Below are 18,700 nucleotides of genomic sequence, written 5' to 3'. Positions count from 1 at the left end.
TTTATGTCATAGTACCTTATTTATAGCATTCACTGGTGTGTTTGTAGAATACAGATGTTTTCAAATGCTCTGGTTTTGTCTACATGGTTATCTCCTTGTCCTGTTTGTAAGGAATCCAACATTGTAAGACATATTGCATGTTTTTCTCTTGACGACTGTTGACCTTGAAGCGTCATGAGCTAACTTGAGCTGTTGGATTCTGTGGAGAAACGTTCAAAAGGGTCTGTGAAAAAGGCACTGTGGTGAGTCGCATTATGCACCCGAGCGTAAGGAGCAGATATCTGCCACCAGCCCAGCTTGGCCTGGATTGCCTCTGTTTTAGTTCCCCTGGTCAGTGCTTTTCTCCCTAACCACTCTTGTGACTGTGATAATGTGAGTAAGGGCGGAGTTGCTAATGATCTATGTGTGAGGTAAGCTGGTTTGAGGGAGGAAATCTATGGACCTAGTCATTTTCCTTGGTGGTAAGCTTTCAGGGGTGCAGAGATTGATCTTCCTGGGGCCTTTTCTGGTCCCAGGAAGATATCGCATAGATGGGACCCCCCAAGACACACATTGAATCTTTAGGCCTGTTTTTCCTATTATGAGGTACGAGTTTCTTCACTGATGGGGATGATGCTTATCTGAGAAGAAATTGTGAAAGGTGGTGTAGTGTAGAGGTGTGGCTTCAGCTTTTAAGTTTTCCTCCAGGTTTTTCCCCTAAGCTTCCTACTTCGGACGGCCTACTTACATGATACTAGTAGGTGATGTCCGGCTAACAACTTCCTAAATATACCTGCAAGCCAGATCAGTGTCTCTTTTCTCTGTATTCCCATGGAAGTCAAGAGTCCCGCCGAATTTTCCATCGAAACAGTTGATTTGTGTTGTCTCTAGGAATTCTAAAGGGCGTACCGTTGCTTCCTAACCGGTGTCATTTGGGAGATCCGCCTCTGTACGTTCAAATGATTAATTTTGAGACTTTGCTCATGTGTGCAGTAAACCCTTGAATTCCCTAAGACCTTCCTTTCCTCCATCTCCTACCCCATTAAGCCCGCTTCAGTTCATCTCCTGAATTTCTTTGGAATCTGTCAGCCAGCTCTTCCTCAACTTCCTAATACTGAACTTGCCTGTCTGTTGCGATTAGGTCCTAACTAGTGTCCATATATATCTTGTTTCCTTCCAATCCACTCTTCACACAAGAAACCTTCAAAGCAAGTTGGAACGGTGCTCATAAACATCGCTCACAAACATTGTTTTGAGAATAGAAAACACACTGTTGGCCTTGAAGACTCTGCGTGGTCTAGAATCCTCTCTGCTTCTCTAGTCCCATCTTGTGCCACTTTTGCCCTCACTTTCTATGCTTCAGATACACTGAATTAACCTTAGTTCTCACTCATCTGACAGAAGTCAGTTCAGATACTATTTTTCACTGTGATTCCTAGCATTAAGGAATTTGATTATCAGGTTTTGTATGAGGACTATTTCATCAGGGGTACAGAAGTTCTGGCCATCTCTGGTTTTGGATATCCCTTATTTGTTGAGACCTTTGCGTTGTTTGGTGTCCTTTTGTCTGTTTTCCAGATGGGAAAACAGGAACAAGGGAAGTATAGGTTATTACTAGGTGGGGTTGAACAAGTGGAGCAGCAAACTGCAAAGCAGAAAGAAGAGGGACGTACTATAGAGGGATATGACTTCCATTCTCAAGGCGCCTGCATCCTGTGCAGGGAGACAGCCTAACATAAAATGTGCCTAACAACAAATATATTGACTTCTTACTAAAAATCTCCAGTTCATAGAACCGAGGGGTTTGTACCTTCTCCTTTAAAAGTGATAGTCCTGGGACTTCCCCGGTGGTCCCGTGGTGAAGACTCTGCGCTTGCAATGCAGCAGGCGTGGGTTCAATCCCTGGTTGGGGAGCTAAGATCCCACATGCTGCGCAGCCAAAGAAATTTTTTTCGAACGTTATACTCCTGTATTATTGGCTTTAGTGGTTTCGATTTTGTTTTACTGTTAAGAAGATTTCAGTTTATTTACCGGGAACAAACAACACATAATGTAAAAATAGTTTCCCAGAAACGATTTCCATCATTCTCTTCTTCCCTTTCTCCCGCAGACTGGTGTTTCACCTTGACAAGTTCTCTGTCATTCCATAGGAAAGCTGTCTGGCTTGGAGGTTGCAATCCCAGGGAATTTTTCATCAGCGGGGAAGTCTCCATCACTACAGAGGAATCAAGGGAGAAGTCAGTCCCTGGTAAGTGAGATGCTCCCCCTAAACACCAACACAGCAGTCGTGTACCTTTCAAGGGGTTCAGGGGCAAGATGGGCAAGGCATTTCTACTAACTCTTCTTAAGGATCACGGACAGCGCCCTGTGCTACGAGGTAAGCGGTGACTGTTGTAGTTCTTACTGGTGATCCTTTCCTGTCACTGATTCTCGGCTTTCTTTGTATTTCATAGGACTGTTGTCAGTCCAATACAAAATGAGTCTTATTTTTAAAAACCTGAAATGTTTTACAGAGCCTAGCATTCTCATATAGGGTCCTTTCCATTCTCCCCACTCTCCCGAGAGGCCAAGAACACTTCACACCATGAACTAGGAGAGGGGGTAGAGCCCTTTCTGATGAAATACATCAGCAAAGACAGAGTCTTAGCCTGCTTGCTCTCTGGACAGGATCTCGGACCACAAGGTCTTCACTCCTGGTGTAAATGAAGGAAGTGAGGACAGTTCAACTGGCACTCTCATAACAAGAGTTCTGAAACACCTTCCAAAGAGACTATAGCAGTAGATGAGGGAAGGGAGTGCTACAGTGTGGCAGTACCGGGGGAATGATCGGCTACAGCAGTGAAAAGTGTGGTACCGATTGGTGTGCTCTCGGGGTTCTTGTACATGTAGCATAGATGACCTCTACAGTGGCCCTCCCACCTTCCCACCTGCATTAGGTGTTCTTTTTTTTTGTAATTTATGTTTATGTATTTATTTACTGTTTGAACTTATTTATTCTACGTATTTATTTTTTTGGCTGCACTGGGTCTCTCATTGCTGTGCACGGGCTTTCTCTAGTTGGCGGCTAGCGGGGGCTACTCTTGGTTGCGGTGTGCGGGCATCTCATCGCGGTGGCTTCTCTTGTTGCGGAGCATGGGCTGTAGGCACGTGGGCTTCGGTAGTTGAGGCTCACGGGCTCTAGAATGCAGGCTCCGTCGTTGTGGCACATGCGCTTAGTTGCTGCACGGCATGTGGGATCTTCGCAGACCAGGGCTCGAACCCGTGTCCCCTGCATTGGCAGGCGCCACCAGGGAAGCCCTAGGTGTTCTCATATAGAGTCTAAAAACAGAGAGCACTGAGAGAAGGTAGTGGTTATTAAAGGCTCAGGATCTAAATTCTACCTGTCTCTACACCCCTTCCCAGCTGTCGATTTGACCCCATTTTTCAATGCTGACCTCATTGTTCAACTTTTCTCTGCCGTCTGTATACTCACCTTGAAAACTTGTTTCTGTGATGCGTTGAGCAGACACAGGGTGGCAGATTGCAGAGGTGGAAGCTGGTGGTCGGATATTTGTGGGCTGAATCTCCTTCAGTCCCATTCCCATTTCTGGTTGCCCAGAGGCCCTACTTCCTGTGTGTGACGCCGAGCCGTAGGATTGCGGGCAGGAGCCAAGTTCTCCATACAGTAAAGACCCCAGTGTGCCTTGGTTATAGTAATATACCTGGCTTCCTTCCTGGCAGGGAAGTGACAGGCGGCTATGCCCCTGATTTGTTCGTGGGCCTCCTGATCCAGCAGTTCCCTTGGCTCTGCCCCTGTCGTCAGCTGCCCCTAGGATAACTCTGAGCCCTAGCCACTTCTCTGGTAGATTTCCCTATTCCCCCACTACAGTCACACCTGAATAAGGCGACTCAGACCTTTCAGAGATGTGTCCTGAACCTCTTGTTTTCTGAAATACCTATCTGGTGGTTGTGAGACTTAAGGCCAGCGTCCCCGAGAGACTTTTTCTATTTCTCCTAGTAAACCTAGACTCCTCTTCTGTCACCTTCAACTCTACTCCAATTGTGTTCTTTCAACCCAGACCTCTGACCCTGCTTTTTACTTCTGCCATTTCATCCTCACTCCTGCTTCCTTTCCTAAATCCATACGTCTCTTTTGGCCTTCCTAGCCCTGGGCCAAGTTCCTTCCTCTTTGCTCAGTTTTTACCCCTTTCCTTCATTCTCCCATCCAACTTTCAGTCCTTCCTTTCTCACGCCCCAGTTAGCAGCATCTGAAAATTCGAAAGGTTTGTTACTCGTCTATTAATTGTATTCCATTTACTTATTCAGTTCTATACCTGTCTTACCTGTGTATGGAAGAACAGCTGGTAGCCAAGGTGGCACCAAGAATCCTAGCAGCTCTCACTTGACGTATCCGTAGTAGTCGGCAATTTCCATTTCGTTTTCCCTCTCGGTGAAAAATTGCAGCTTGCCCGAAGAGGTGTATCTGGCAGCATTCTCCCGTTGTTGTTGAGCCCGCCTCTTCATGGCCTCTCGCTCTGGCCTCTGCTCTTGTTCGATGGGCTTTGACATGACTGGCTCAGGCACGTTGGGTTCCCTCCATGGAACTCGTTGCTTGCTGAAGTCTTGGAGTAGAAATTGGGTTTGGAGCTTGGGTGGGGCCTGGCGCTTATTCACAGCAGGGGGAACAGGCTCCCGCTGGAGAGGAGGGCCAGATGAAGTTTTGGAGGGTGCAGGCCTAGGAGCAGCAGACTGAGGGACACGAGGCTGGGTGTGGTTGGTCCAAGCCGGCTGGGTTGGGTTGGTCACAGTTGGCTGAGCTGGTTTGGCGGGGCCTGGCAAAGAGGCAGGAGCTGGCTGGGATGAATTGACTGCAGCAGGTTGAGCTGAGTCAGTAGAACCAGGCTGGGCACGGTAAGCCCCAGCAGGCCGATGTGAGGCCAGAGACTGTGGCCTCCGAGGAGCGGGTCGAGCTTGAGGCTTGTCCCAGGCAGAAAAAGGCAGAGGTATCAACTTGACCTTCCCAGGAGGAGGCCGCTCATACTGGGCTGGAGATGGACACTCTGTTTCAGCACTGCTGTCTGGTTTCTGGGCTTGGACTTGCGTTTTCTCAGGACCCTTCCCCTCACGTGGGGTATGCCGCCATGGCTGGATAGCTGGGGGTGGCTGGGGGTCTTTGGGGTTGCTTGACTTTCCCAAGAGCCGACAGGAAGAGAGCCCAGTTTTCGTCTCATTCTTCTTCCCCAGCGCATGAAGAACCTTCACAGACTCCAGCATGCGCACGCCAAGGGAGGTTCGAGGCTTTTGAAAGCTCTGTTGGAGAAGCTCAGTTTGGTGTTCCTTTCGCTTCGTGTGGGGGATTGCTGGCTTCTCTTCTGCCTTGACTTTGTTCCCTGACTGCTTGTTCTCTTCAGCCTTGTTTCTCCCTCTGGTCCTTTTGGTCTTTTCCTGCCCGTGGCTCTTAGTTTTGCTGATCTTTCTGGATGCAGCTTTCTGAGGTTTGCCTTGAGAGTGCTTGGCCGTGTTCACAGGAGCCCTGTCACTGACTGCAGCGTGGCAGGTAACCACTTCTCCCCCTAACAGGCACTCTGGATTCTTTGGCTGGATTTTGGCCTTGGGAGCGCCACTGATAGGCTCAGAGGCTTTCTGTTTGTTCTTCCTGGGTTGATCAGAGGGAACCTTTATGACACTTGGCTTTTCCTGCACCTGATTCACCTTAATGGCTCTGGTGTCTTTAGCTTTGATCACGTTGGGACCTTGGGATTGATCAAGCTCTTTCAAAGGATTAAAGAGCTGGGGAAGGTGAATATCCTCCGCCAGTGTAGTAATGTCTGCAAGACCACTGCTAGGTTCAGTCCCATTTTCAAGTGTCCCTAGGTCCTGACGACTCCGGCTGTTCTCTCCCAGATCAGCATTTTCAGAACCAGGCTGCTCCTCTTGGCTGAGGGGATCGGTGCAGGCCAGCGGCTGGTGAATATCAGGGATTCCTAAAGGGAGTAGTGGAGGATCTTGGTTCTCTGTTGGGATCTGGTAGGCATCCAGAGGCTTTGAAAGCTTGGTTTTGATATCATCCACGTGCTTACTCTCTATTTGTCCCTGGCTTGGAGCTGGAGGCAGGGCCAGGAGACGCCTGGCACTCTGGACTGGAGCTGTCACTGAAATGTCCCCAAGTTCAGATGGTGGGTTACTCTCAAGTATGTGGCTGTTTCTGCTACTGCAGGACTTGGGGAGTTCTTGACTTTGTGTCACACAAAACGTCTGGCTTGGAGGTTGCAATCCCAGGGAATTTTTCATCACCAGGGGGGAGGTCTCCATCCCTACAAAGGGATCAAGGGAGAAGTCAGTCCCTGGTAAGTGAGATGCTCCCCCTAAACACCAACACAGCAGTCGTGTACCTTTCAAGGGGTTCAGGGGCAAGATGGGCAAGGCATTTCTACTAACTCTTCTTAAGGATCATGGACAGTGCCCTATGCTACGAGGTAAGCGGTGACTGTTGTAATTCTTACTGGTGAGCCTTTCCTGTCGCTGATTCTCGGCTCGCTTTGTATTTCATAGGACTGTTATAAGTCCAATACAAAATGAGTCTTATTTTTAAAAACCTGAAATGTTTTACAGAGCCTAGCATATTCTCATATAGGGTCCTTTCCATTCTCCCCACTCTCCCGAGAGGCCAAGAACACGTCACACCATGAACTAGGAGAGGGGGTAGAGCCCTTTCTGATGAAATACAGCAGCAAAGACAGAGTCTTAGCCTGCTTGCTCTCTGGACAGGATCTCGGACCACAAGGTCTTCAATCCTGGTATAAATGAAGGAAGTGAGGACAGTTCAACTGGCACTCTCATAACAAGAGTTCTGAAACACCTTCCAAAGAGACTATAGCAGTAGATGAGGGAAGGGAGTGCTGCAGTGTGGCAGTACAGGGGGAACGATCGGCTACAGCAGTGAAAAGTGTGGTACCGATTGGTGTGCTCTCGGGGTTCTTGTACATGTAGCATAGATGACCTCTACAGTGGCCCTCCCACCTTCCCACCTGCATTAGGTGTTCTTCTTTTTGTAATTTATGTTTATGTATTTATTTACTGTTTGAACTTATTTATTCTGCGTATTTATTTTTTTGGCTGCACTGGGTCTCTCATTGCTGTGCACGGGCTTTCTCTAGTTGGCGGCTAGCGGGGGCTACTCTTGGTTGCGGTGTGCGGGCTTCTCATCGCGGTGGCTTCTCTTGTTGCGGAGCATGGGCTGTAGGCACGTGGGCTTCGGTAGCTGAGGCTCACGGGCTCTAGAATGCAGGCTCCGTCGTTGTGGCACATGCGCTTAGTTGCTGCACGGCATGTGGGATCTCCGCAGACCAGGGCTCGAACCCGTGTCCCCCGCATTGCATTGGCAGGCGGATTCTTAACCACGGCGCCACCAGGGAAGCCCTAGGTGTTCTCATGTAGAGTCTAAAAACAGAGGGCACTGAGCGAAGGTAGTGGTTATTAAAGGCTCAGGATCTAAATTCTACCTGCCTCTACACCCCTTCCCAGCTGTCGATTTGACCCCATTTTTGAATGCCGACCTCATTCTTCAACTTTCTCTGGCGTTTGTTATACTCACCTTGAAAACTTGTTTCTGTGATGCGTTGAGCAGGCACAGGGTGGCAGACTGCAGAGGTGGAAGCTGGTGGTCGGATATTTGTGGGCTGAATCTCCTTCAGTCCCATTCCCATTTCTGGTTGCCCAGAGGCCCGACTTCCTGTGTATGACGCCGAGCCGTAGGATTGCGGGCAGGAGCCAAGTTCTCCATACAGTAAAGACCCCAGTGTGCCTTGGTTATAGTAATATACCTGGCTTCCTTCCTGGCAGGGAAGTGACAGGCGGCTCTGCCCCTGATTTGGAATCTGAGATGGTGTTCCCTGAGCAAGGCTGGCAGAAAGCGATGGATGTAGAGGGACCATGTTCTTGGCGTCTGAAGTTTTATCATACTGGGCTGCCAGAAACATGGAGGAGGCAGCTGTGTGGCGGTCAGTGAGTGCCAGAGTAAAGTCTCCGAGTGAAGAAGAATTCTTTTCAGTGCTTGCTGTGATGTCCCACTCAAGAACACCTGGATAGGAAGCAGCTGAAGTGGAGATCTGGCTGTGGTCCGTAACTCCAGATAACATAGTCGTGCTAGAATGTTGGTAAAGGTAGGCACTACCCATGAGTGTCTGGAAAGGGGTACCAGTAGCCGATGCCGAACTGACGGCAGGGGCAGAGACTCTGGAGAAGTTGCAGACACTTCGTGTTAGGGAAGTTGCATTGCTCACCACAGGAGGAGAGTGCTGCAGAGAATTTAGAGTTCCACGTAGAGATGGATGTTGGAAATTTTCTGTAAGAACAAGAGGGTCATGACAAACTCAGGGAGGTTGAGAAATTCTCACTACGTTTGAGGAACGGCATCATCTGAAGGTTCTTGCTATCAGGACACCTCTACTATCACTACTTCCTGAGAAACCCAAAATCAGACAGTTAATGATGGCTGTAAGGACTGAGCAGTTTTCCACTCTTCTCTATTAACTGCCTGTGCTCCCAATCTTGGGCACAGACGGGCAGAAGAGCCAAGTGGTGTGGTTCAGAGATTGTTCTCTAGGCTGGAAGCAACCTTCTCCCTGCCCTGTCTTTCCCTTCAGCCTGCACTCGTATTGACTTCTATGCTATTTCCTAGACTGGAAGCATTTTAGAACTAGGAGGCCCTTAGAGAACTTCGATGTTCTCAGTCTCATTTCGTGAGTAAGGAAACTGAGGCTCAGAGAGGTCGGGTTGACTTGTTCAAGTTCTCTCATTATGTTAGTATCATTACCAGGTTTCAGAACCTAAGTATCCTGACTTCCTTGCCAGGACTCCACTCTGAGCATGATACTGCCAGAAAGCAGGAGAAACAGAACTTATAATATAGGCATTTTTTTTGTCCATTAGAAAACAGTACGGCTATTACCATTGTCGTCTTCAGTGTCTCCCTTTGCTTGTGCAGTTCCCACGCTATTACCTAGAGGTGACGTACAGCTCAGTCCAACTGGTGAATTGAAAGAGTCATTTTTGCCCTCTTCAAGCCTGGTTTCTCATCCTACCTCAAAATGATTACCCGAAAGTGGATTTCTTAAGTGCTTTTGGAAAGGGAAAAGTTATCTGATTCCTTCAGATTACTCATCTATAAAGTGGTTATAACACCACCACCAATAATAATAGCAGTAATAATTAATAGATGAATAAGCTGATCTATTGCGTATGGTTTATATGGAGGAAGATACAATAAGTTCTAGAAAGACAAAGAAAAATCATGACAAGCATATTACGTTAACGAAAAAGAAATCCATAGATATTAATGAAAACTGGGGTATGTGGCAAGTATCGAAGCCTAATGAATTTACTAACAAATGGCATTCTGTACCATCCATGCAACATTATGAAAGTGAATTTTGCCCACTCTATTTTAGTGAATACTATTAACCAGAAAACACGATGGAGGTGATAGAGGTGAATGAATTCCTAGCCAATGCATACAGACAGAGAAGGTATGTCAGTAAAAAATGCATAACAAGCAACAGAATGCAATAAATGTGCATGTATAGGTAGCCACAACACACATAGACAAGTATTTCAATGAAAACCGGTGCGAAGCAGACGGCAAAATAATAAGTGTAAAAGAGTTTCATTATTGTGCTCCTTCATATTTTTACCCAGCAAGTAAGAGGTATTAAGCCTAGGAGAAATATATATTTCAATGAATATAGCTTATATAATAAGCAGAAAGGAAGCTTAAAATGTATCAGGAAGGTTTTTGGATTTATCCTAGAACTTAGATTAGAATCATCTTCAGCATCCAAGAAGATGGCATCCCAAAACCTCAAAAAACCATCATGCCTAGAATCCCATTAAAAAAGATTTTCAAATGTAAGAAAATCCACAGGACTCCACAATATGGTTTTCGATAAACGTGGATGTTTGTTTGTTTTGTTTCTTTGGCCGCGCCGCGTGGCCCTGGCCGTGAAAGCACCGAGTCCTAAGCACTGGACCGCCAGGGAATTCCCTAAGTGGGGGGGAATTAGAGATGTGGGGCTTGACTTTTTCTTCTTCTTCTTCTTCTTCGGTAGCTAAGATCTACAAGCGAACGATGGCTGTTGATCAATGTGCTCTCTGTGTTAGGAAGGAAATAACTGTAAAAATGAAAAGCAGCCTTGCCCTAGAACCTACATATCACACAAAGGAAAATAGTCCTTCTGATTCAATTTAGAAGATATCACTTAAAATGTTGAATTGGCGAAATGTCTACCTAGTTTAAAAATTAGAAAGAATAAAACACTGAAAAGCAGCCCCCTAGATAACCACTGTGGTTGCTTGTTTATAGGAGGCATCATTTCTAAAACGTATTTCTAAAACGTTTATATTCAAAACTGTCAAGTGGCCAACTGTATTCAGAGAGGCAATAAAAGAAAGAAAACGGAGTATGACTTTTCTGATAAGCTGCCTTTCCTGGCGATCCCCTGTTCTGGCCTTACTTTCCTTCTTCGTCTGTTAATGTAAGGGTTTGCTACCATCAACTTGGTTTTGCCCTGCTCTGAGCAGGTTTCCCTCTGTGCTGTTTCTGCTTTAATTGAAAATCTTTGGTTCCCATCAGCATTCCATTGCAAACTCCGTTTTTCTTGAGAGCTCCTCTATGCTTTCCCTCTTCATTCTTACATTTTCTCCCATCTCTTGGTGCCTGTTGGCCTGTGCTAATGAAAACCATCCTAAACTTCCTTACGCTCGACTCTGTGCCTCCCTGTAGAGCCCAGTACTCTCCATCCTCTCTCCCTATTCTCTCTTTTCAACTAGTCGAAATCCTAGTGGAGGGAGACCATTAGAGATGAAACATCTTGGTATATATTGCTAGTTTTCTATGTCCCCTGGCTTTTCTACGTTTCTGTTGAAACACTCTTGAGAAGTGTCTGATTTCGTTTTCTACATGGGTACCCTTTAAGGCTCAATACTGGAAAAGAAGGGGATCAGAGTGATCAACCCAATGTGGTATCCTAACGTAACAGTTAAGGAAAGCAACAGGCTTTGTGAGACAGCCAGTGATTTGTCCAAAGTCACACAGATAGTAAACGTCAAAGTCAAAAGTGAAATTAGGTCTCCAGACTTGTAGTTCAATACTTTCCCTCATTATTCCATGCTATTTTGAATCTCCTACTCAATTTAGGGGCAAAAGAAATCGAACGCAAAACTTTCCAAAGTTTCTTTTCTTACCTGACATGGTCAGAGAAGAGGAAGCATCCACTGCAGGTACAAGGGATGAGGAGACAACACTAGAGGATGTCTGAGTGGCTGCAGCTGAACGGCGCACGTGTCCAGTACAGAGGTCACTGGTTACTGGTCCAAACAGCTCCACGGAAACCCCAAGACTCTACCAAGTGGTAGTAGGTTTGGTAGGAGAGTGATGTCACAAAGCAGGCAGTTGAAAGGTATGAGAGAGCCAATAGGGAGGTCCGATCCCCAACAGGAAGGCGGGCTTGGGTGAAGAGAGTGTAGGAGAGCTAAAACAACACCTGAGTTTCTGAGCTCTGGGGAGGAAATCCTAGAAGACAGATTTACCTCCCCCAGGCTCTTCCATTAGGGAAATCATTGCAACATTTCTTACAGACGTTCATTAATACACTGAACTAAGAGTTACTTACATTCTACAGAGTATTCTATTTTATGTATCATATACTTAGAGCTATATAGATCTTATTTAATTAATAATCCTTAGGAAGGAAAGAGCCATCTAGTTTGAACTATTACAGTTGTTCTGAAATCATATGTGTCTAATGAGTGAACTGATAGCAGCTTTTAAGGAGCCAAAGTAGGGATTAAGAAGCTCTCTTTGTAACTTGGTTCAAGAGTAGGGTGAAGTTTGTTGAGTGTACCTTGTGGAGAATGTTGTGGTCCAAGGCTCTTCTCTTTTAGTTTCTTCTCCTTGACTCCTACCTTCCTTGGGCTGGGCTAGGCTGGGGGCCAGGTTGGACTTGCGACTTAACATTTCTCTTCCGCTTTCTCTTGTTTTTTTTTCTTCCATTATGGGCATTGCTTCGAGGACAAGCCTTGATCTTGCATTGGACGTTACTTCCTGTCAACTTCCAGCAGCAGGAGTCTTCTTTTCAGTGCTTGATGCCTCACGAAATAGACTCTGCCCGTTGGCAGCAAATACCAGAGAGCTAGGAGACAGAGCTGGTTGCAGACCTTTCCTCTTCCAGCCTTTGGTTGCAATTGTTTGGCCCGTAATTTGCTAGCTCTAGTTCCTTGGGCCACACAGGTATCCTGCCATCTCCAGCTCTTGTTATATGTGAGAGACATTCTGAACACTGTCCCTTTTTCTTTGCACAGAAGTATATACAGTGCGGCAGTTACTGTAATCTCCTCCGCCTTGCAAACAGCCACTCTAGAATCTTGGACCTCTAGGACTCTCTGTCTTGCATGCTTGGGGGCAAGGCCAAGCAAAATGAAGAGGAGAATAATTAGAGAAAGAGGAGGACGTTGGTGGAGAATTGGGAGCAGGTAAGGTGAAAAGGGCACAGGAGAAAAGAGATGCATGTAGACTTTTTGGTTTCTGTGGGAAACAGGTTGACACACTTGGGCCTCATTTGGTATTAACAGAACAGAGAGTTAAAGATCTAAGTAGCTAGATAGTGTGCAGCAACTGCCATGAAGTCTGTACACTGAAGAGAACAGTCTCACATCTAGTTTTCATTTTGTTTTATGTCATAGTACCTTATTTATAGCATTCACTGGTGTGTTTGTAGAATACAGATGTTTTCAAATGCTCTGGTTTTGTCTACATGGTTATCTCCTTGTCCTGTTTGTAAGGAATCCAACATTGTAAGACATATTGCATGTTTTTCTCTTGACGACTGTTGACCTTGAAGCGTCATGAGCTAACTTGAGCTGTTGGATTCTGTGGAGAAACGTTCAAAAGGGTCTGTGAAAAAGGCACTGTGGTGAGTCGCATTATGCACCCGAGCGTAAGGAGCAGATATCTGCCACCAGCCCAGCTTGGCCTGGATTGCCTCTGTTTTAGTTCCCCTGGTCAGTGCTTTTCTCCCTAACCACTCTTGTGACTGTGATAATGTGAGTAAGGGCGGAGTTGCTAATGATCTATGTGTGAGGTAAGCTGGTTTGAGGGAGGAAATCTATGGACCTAGTCATTTTCCTTGGTGGTAAGCTTTCAGGGGTGCAGAGATTGATCTTCCTGGGGCCTTTTCTGGTCCCAGGAAGATATCGCATAGATGGGACCCCCCAAGACACACATTGAATCTTTAGGCCTGTTTTTCCTATTATGAGGTACGAGTTTCTTCACTGATGGGGATGATGCTTATCTGAGAAGAAATTGTGAAAGGTGGTGTAGTGTAGAGGTGTGGCTTCAGCTTTTAAGTTTTCCTCCAGGTTTTTCCCCTAAGCTTCCTACTTCGGACGGCCTACTTACATGATACTAGTAGGTGATGTCCGGCTAACAACTTCCTAAATATACCTGCAAGCCAGATCAGTGTCTCTTTTCTCTGTATTCCCATGGAAGTCAAGAGTCCCGCCGAATTTTCCATCGAAACAGTTGATTTGTGTTGTCTCTAGGAATTCTAAAGGGCGTACCGTTGCTTCCTAACCGGTGTCATTTGGGAGATCCGCCTCTGTACGTTCAAATGATTAATTTTGAGACTTTGCTCATGTGTGCAGTAAACCCTTGAATTCCCTAAGACCTTCCTTTCCTCCATCTCCTACCCCATTAAGCCCGCTTCAGTTCATCTCCTGAATTTCTTTGGAATCTGTCAGCCAGCTCTTCCTCAACTTCCTAATACTGAACTTGCCTGTCTGTTGCGATTAGGTCCTAACTAGTGTCCATATATATCTTGTTTCCTTCCAATCCACTCTTCACACAAGAAACCTTCAAAGCAAGTTGGAACGGTGCTCATAAACATCGCTCACAAACATTGTTTTGAGAATAGAAAACACACTGTTGGCCTTGAAGACTCTGCGTGGTCTAGAATCCTCTCTGCTTCTCTAGTCCCATCTTGTGCCACTTTTGCCCTCACTTTCTATGCTTCAGATACACTGAATTAACCTTAGTTCTCACTCATCTGACAGAAGTCAGTTCAGATACTATTTTTCACTGTGATTCCTAGCATTAAGGAATTTGATTATCAGGTTTTGTATGAGGACTATTTCATCAGGGGTACAGAAGTTCTGGCCATCTCTGGTTTTGGATATCCCTTATTTGTTGAGACCTTTGCGTTGTTTGGTGTCCTTTTGTCTGTTTTCCAGATGGGAAAACAGGAACAAGGGAAGTATAGGTTATTACTAGGTGGGGTTGAACAAGTGGAGCAGCAAACTGCAAAGCAGAAAGAAGAGGGACGTACTATAGAGGGATATGACTTCCATTCTCAAGGCGCCTGCATCCTGTGCAGGGAGACAGCCTAACATAAAATGTGCCTAACAACAAATATATTGACTTCTTACTAAAAATCTCCAGTTCATAGAACCGAGGGGTTTGTACCTTCTCCTTTAAAAGTGATAGTCCTGGGACTTCCCCGGTGGTCCCGTGGTGAAGACTCTGCGCTTGCAATGCAGCAGGCGTGGGTTCAATCCCTGGTTGGGGAGCTAAGATCCCACATGCTGCGCAGCCAAAGAAATTTTTTTCGAACGTTATACTCCTGTATTATTGGCTTTAGTGGTTTCGATTTTGTTTTACTGTTAAGAAGATTTCAGTTTATTTACCGGGAACAAACAACACATAATGTAAAAATAGTTTCCCAGAAACGATTTCCATCATTCTCTTCTTCCCTTTCTCCCGCAGACTGGTGTTTCACCTTGACAAGTTCTCTGTCATTCCATAGGAAAGCTGTCTGGCTTGGAGGTTGCAATCCCAGGGAATTTTTCATCAGCGGGGAAGTCTCCATCACTACAGAGGAATCAAGGGAGAAGTCAGTCCCTGGTAAGTGAGATGCTCCCCCTAAACACCAACACAGCAGTCGTGTACCTTTCAAGGGGTTCAGGGGCAAGATGGGCAAGGCATTTCTACTAACTCTTCTTAAGGATCACGGACAGCGCCCTGTGCTACGAGGTAAGCGGTGACTGTTGTAGTTCTTACTGGTGATCCTTTCCTGTCACTGATTCTCGGCTTTCTTTGTATTTCATAGGACTGTTGTCAGTCCAATACAAAATGAGTCTTATTTTTAAAAACCTGAAATGTTTTACAGAGCCTAGCATTCTCATATAGGGTCCTTTCCATTCTCCCCACTCTCCCGAGAGGCCAAGAACACTTCACACCATGAACTAGGAGAGGGGGTAGAGCCCTTTCTGATGAAATACATCAGCAAAGACAGAGTCTTAGCCTGCTTGCTCTCTGGACAGGATCTCGGACCACAAGGTCTTCACTCCTGGTGTAAATGAAGGAAGTGAGGACAGTTCAACTGGCACTCTCATAACAAGAGTTCTGAAACACCTTCCAAAGAGACTATAGCAGTAGATGAGGGAAGGGAGTGCTACAGTGTGGCAGTACCGGGGGAATGATCGGCTACAGCAGTGAAAAGTGTGGTACCGATTGGTGTGCTCTCGGGGTTCTTGTACATGTAGCATAGATGACCTCTACAGTGGCCCTCCCACCTTCCCACCTGCATTAGGTGTTCTTTTTTTTTGTAATTTATGTTTATGTATTTATTTACTGTTTGAACTTATTTATTCTACGTATTTATTTTTTTGGCTGCACTGGGTCTCTCATTGCTGTGCACGGGCTTTCTCTAGTTGGCGGCTAGCGGGGGCTACTCTTGGTTGCGGTGTGCGGGCATCTCATCGCGGTGGCTTCTCTTGTTGCGGAGCATGGGCTGTAGGCACGTGGGCTTCGGTAGTTGAGGCTCACGGGCTCTAGAATGCAGGCTCCGTCGTTGTGGCACATGCGCTTAGTTGCTGCACGGCATGTGGGATCTTCGCAGACCAGGGCTCGAACCCGTGTCCCCTGCATTGGCAGGCGCCACCAGGGAAGCCCTAGGTGTTCTCATATAGAGTCTAAAAACAGAGAGCACTGAGAGAAGGTAGTGGTTATTAAAGGCTCAGGATCTAAATTCTACCTGTCTCTACACCCCTTCCCAGCTGTCGATTTGACCCCATTTTTCAATGCTGACCTCATTGTTCAACTTTTCTCTGCCGTCTGTATACTCACCTTGAAAACTTGTTTCTGTGATGCGTTGAGCAGACACAGGGTGGCAGATTGCAGAGGTGGAAGCTGGTGGTCGGATATTTGTGGGCTGAATCTCCTTCAGTCCCATTCCCATTTCTGGTTGCCCAGAGGCCCTACTTCCTGTGTGTGACGCCGAGCCGTAGGATTGCGGGCAGGAGCCAAGTTCTCCATACAGTAAAGACCCCAGTGTGCCTTGGTTATAGTAATATACCTGGCTTCCTTCCTGGCAGGGAAGTGACAGGCGGCTATGCCCCTGATTTGTTCGTGGGCCTCCTGATCCAGCAGTTCCCTTGGCTCTGCCCCTGTCGTCAGCTGCCCCTAGGATAACTCTGAGCCCTAGCCACTTCTCTGGTAGATTTCCCTATTCCCCCACTACAGTCACACCTGAATAAGGCGACTCAGACCTTTCAGAGATGTGTCCTGAACCTCTTGTTTTCTGAAATACCTATCTGGTGGTTGTGAGACTTAAGGCCAGCGTCCCCGAGAGACTTTTTCTATTTCTCCTAGTAAACCTAGACTCCTCTTCTGTCACCTTCAACTCTACTCCAATTGTGTTCTTTCAACCCAGACCTCTGACCCTGCTTTTTACTTCTGCCATTTCATCCTCACTCCTGCTTCCTTTCCTAAATCCATACGTCTCTTTTGGCCTTCCTAGCCCTGGGCCAAGTTCCTTCCTCTTTGCTCAGTTTTTACCCCTTTCCTTCATTCTCCCATCCAACTTTCAGTCCTTCCTTTCTCACGCCCCAGTTAGCAGCATCTGAAAATTCGAAAGGTTTGTTACTCGTCTATTAATTGTATTCCATTTACTTATTCAGTTCTATACCTGTCTTACCTGTGTATGGAAGAACAGCTGGTAGCCAAGGTGGCACCAAGAATCCTAGCAGCTCTCACTTGACGTATCCGTAGTAGTCGGCAATTTCCATTTCGTTTTCCCTCTCGGTGAAAAATTGCAGCTTGCCCGAAGAGGTGTATCTGGCAGCATTCTCCCGTTGTTGTTGAGCCCGCCTCTTCATGGCCTCTCGCTCTGGCCTCTGCTCTTGTTCGATGGGCTTTGACATGACTGGCTCAGGCACGTTGGGTTCCCTCCATGGAACTCGTTGCTTGCTGAAGTCTTGGAGTAGAAATTGGGTTTGGAGCTTGGGTGGGGCCTGGCGCTTATTCACAGCAGGGGGAACAGGCTCCCGCTGGAGAGGAGGGCCAGATGAAGTTTTGGAGGGTGCAGGCCTAGGAGCAGCAGACTGAGGGACACGAGGCTGGGTGTGGTTGGTCCAAGCCGGTTGGGTTGGGTTGGTCACAGTTGGCTGAGCTGGTTTGGCGGGGCCTGGCAAAGAGGCAGGAGCTGGCTGGGATGAATTGACTGCAGCAGGTTGAGCTGAGTCAGTAGAACCAGGCTGGGCACGGTAAGCCCCAGCAGGCCGATGTGAGGCCAGAGACTGTGGCCTCCGAGGAGCGGGTCGAGCTTGAGGCTTGTCCCAGGCAGAAAAAGGCAGAGGTATCAACTTGACCTTCCCAGGAGGAGGCCGCTCATACTGGGCTGGAGATGGACACTCTGTTTCAGCACTGCTGTCTGGTTTCTGGGCTTGGACTTGCGTTTTCTCAGGACCCTTCCCCTCACGTGGGGTATGCCGCCATGGCTGGATAGCTGGGGGTGGCTGGGGGTCTTTGGGGTTGCTTGACTTTCCCAAGAGCCGACAGGAAGAGAGCCCAGTTTTCGTCTCATTCTTCTTCCCCAGCGCATGAAGAACCTTCACAGACTCCAGCATGCGCACGCCAAGGGAGGTTCGAGGCTTTTGAAAGCTCTGTTGGAGAAGCTCAGTTTGGTGTTCCTTTCGCTTCGTGTGGGGGATTGCTGGCTTCTCTTCTGCCTTGACTTTGTTCCCTGACTGCTTGTTCTCTTCAGCCTTGTTTCTCCCTCTGGTCCTTTTGGTCTTTTCCTGCCCGTGGCTCTTAGTTTTGCTGATCTTTCTGGATGCAGCTTTCTGAGGTTTGCCTTGAGAGTGCTTGGCCGTGTTCACAGGAGCCCTGTCACTGACTGCAGCGTGGCAGGTAACCACTTCTCCCCCTAACAGGCACTCTGGTTTCTTTGGCTGGATTTTGGCCTTGGGAGCGCCACTGATAGGCTCAGAGGCTTTCTGTTTGTTCTTCCTGGGTTGATCAGAGGGAACCTTTATGACACTTGGCTTTTCCTGCACCTGATTCACCTTAATGGCTCTGGTGTCTTTAGCTTTGATCACGTTGGGACCTTGGGATTGATCAAGCTCTTTCAAAGGATTAAAGAGCTGGGGAAGGTGAATATCCTCCGCCAGTGTAGTAATGTCTGCAAGACCACTGCTAGGTTCAGTCCCATTTTCAAGTGTCCCTAGGTCCTGACGACTCCGGCTGTTCTCTCCCAGATCAGCATTTTCAGAACCAGGCTGCTCCTCTTGGCTGAGGGGATCGGTGCAGGCCAGCGGCTGGTGAATATCAGGGATTCCTAAAGGGAGTAGTGGAGGATCTTGGTTCTCTGTTGGGATCTGGTAGGCATCCAGAGGCTTTGAAAGCTTGGTT

Source organism: Balaenoptera ricei, chromosome 13 (assembly GCF_028023285.1).
Source record: "Balaenoptera ricei isolate mBalRic1 chromosome 13, mBalRic1.hap2, whole genome shotgun sequence".
In the NCBI taxonomy this organism is placed as follows: domain Eukaryota; kingdom Metazoa; phylum Chordata; class Mammalia; order Artiodactyla; family Balaenopteridae; genus Balaenoptera; species Balaenoptera ricei.
Note: the sequence above shows the minus strand (reverse complement) of the source record.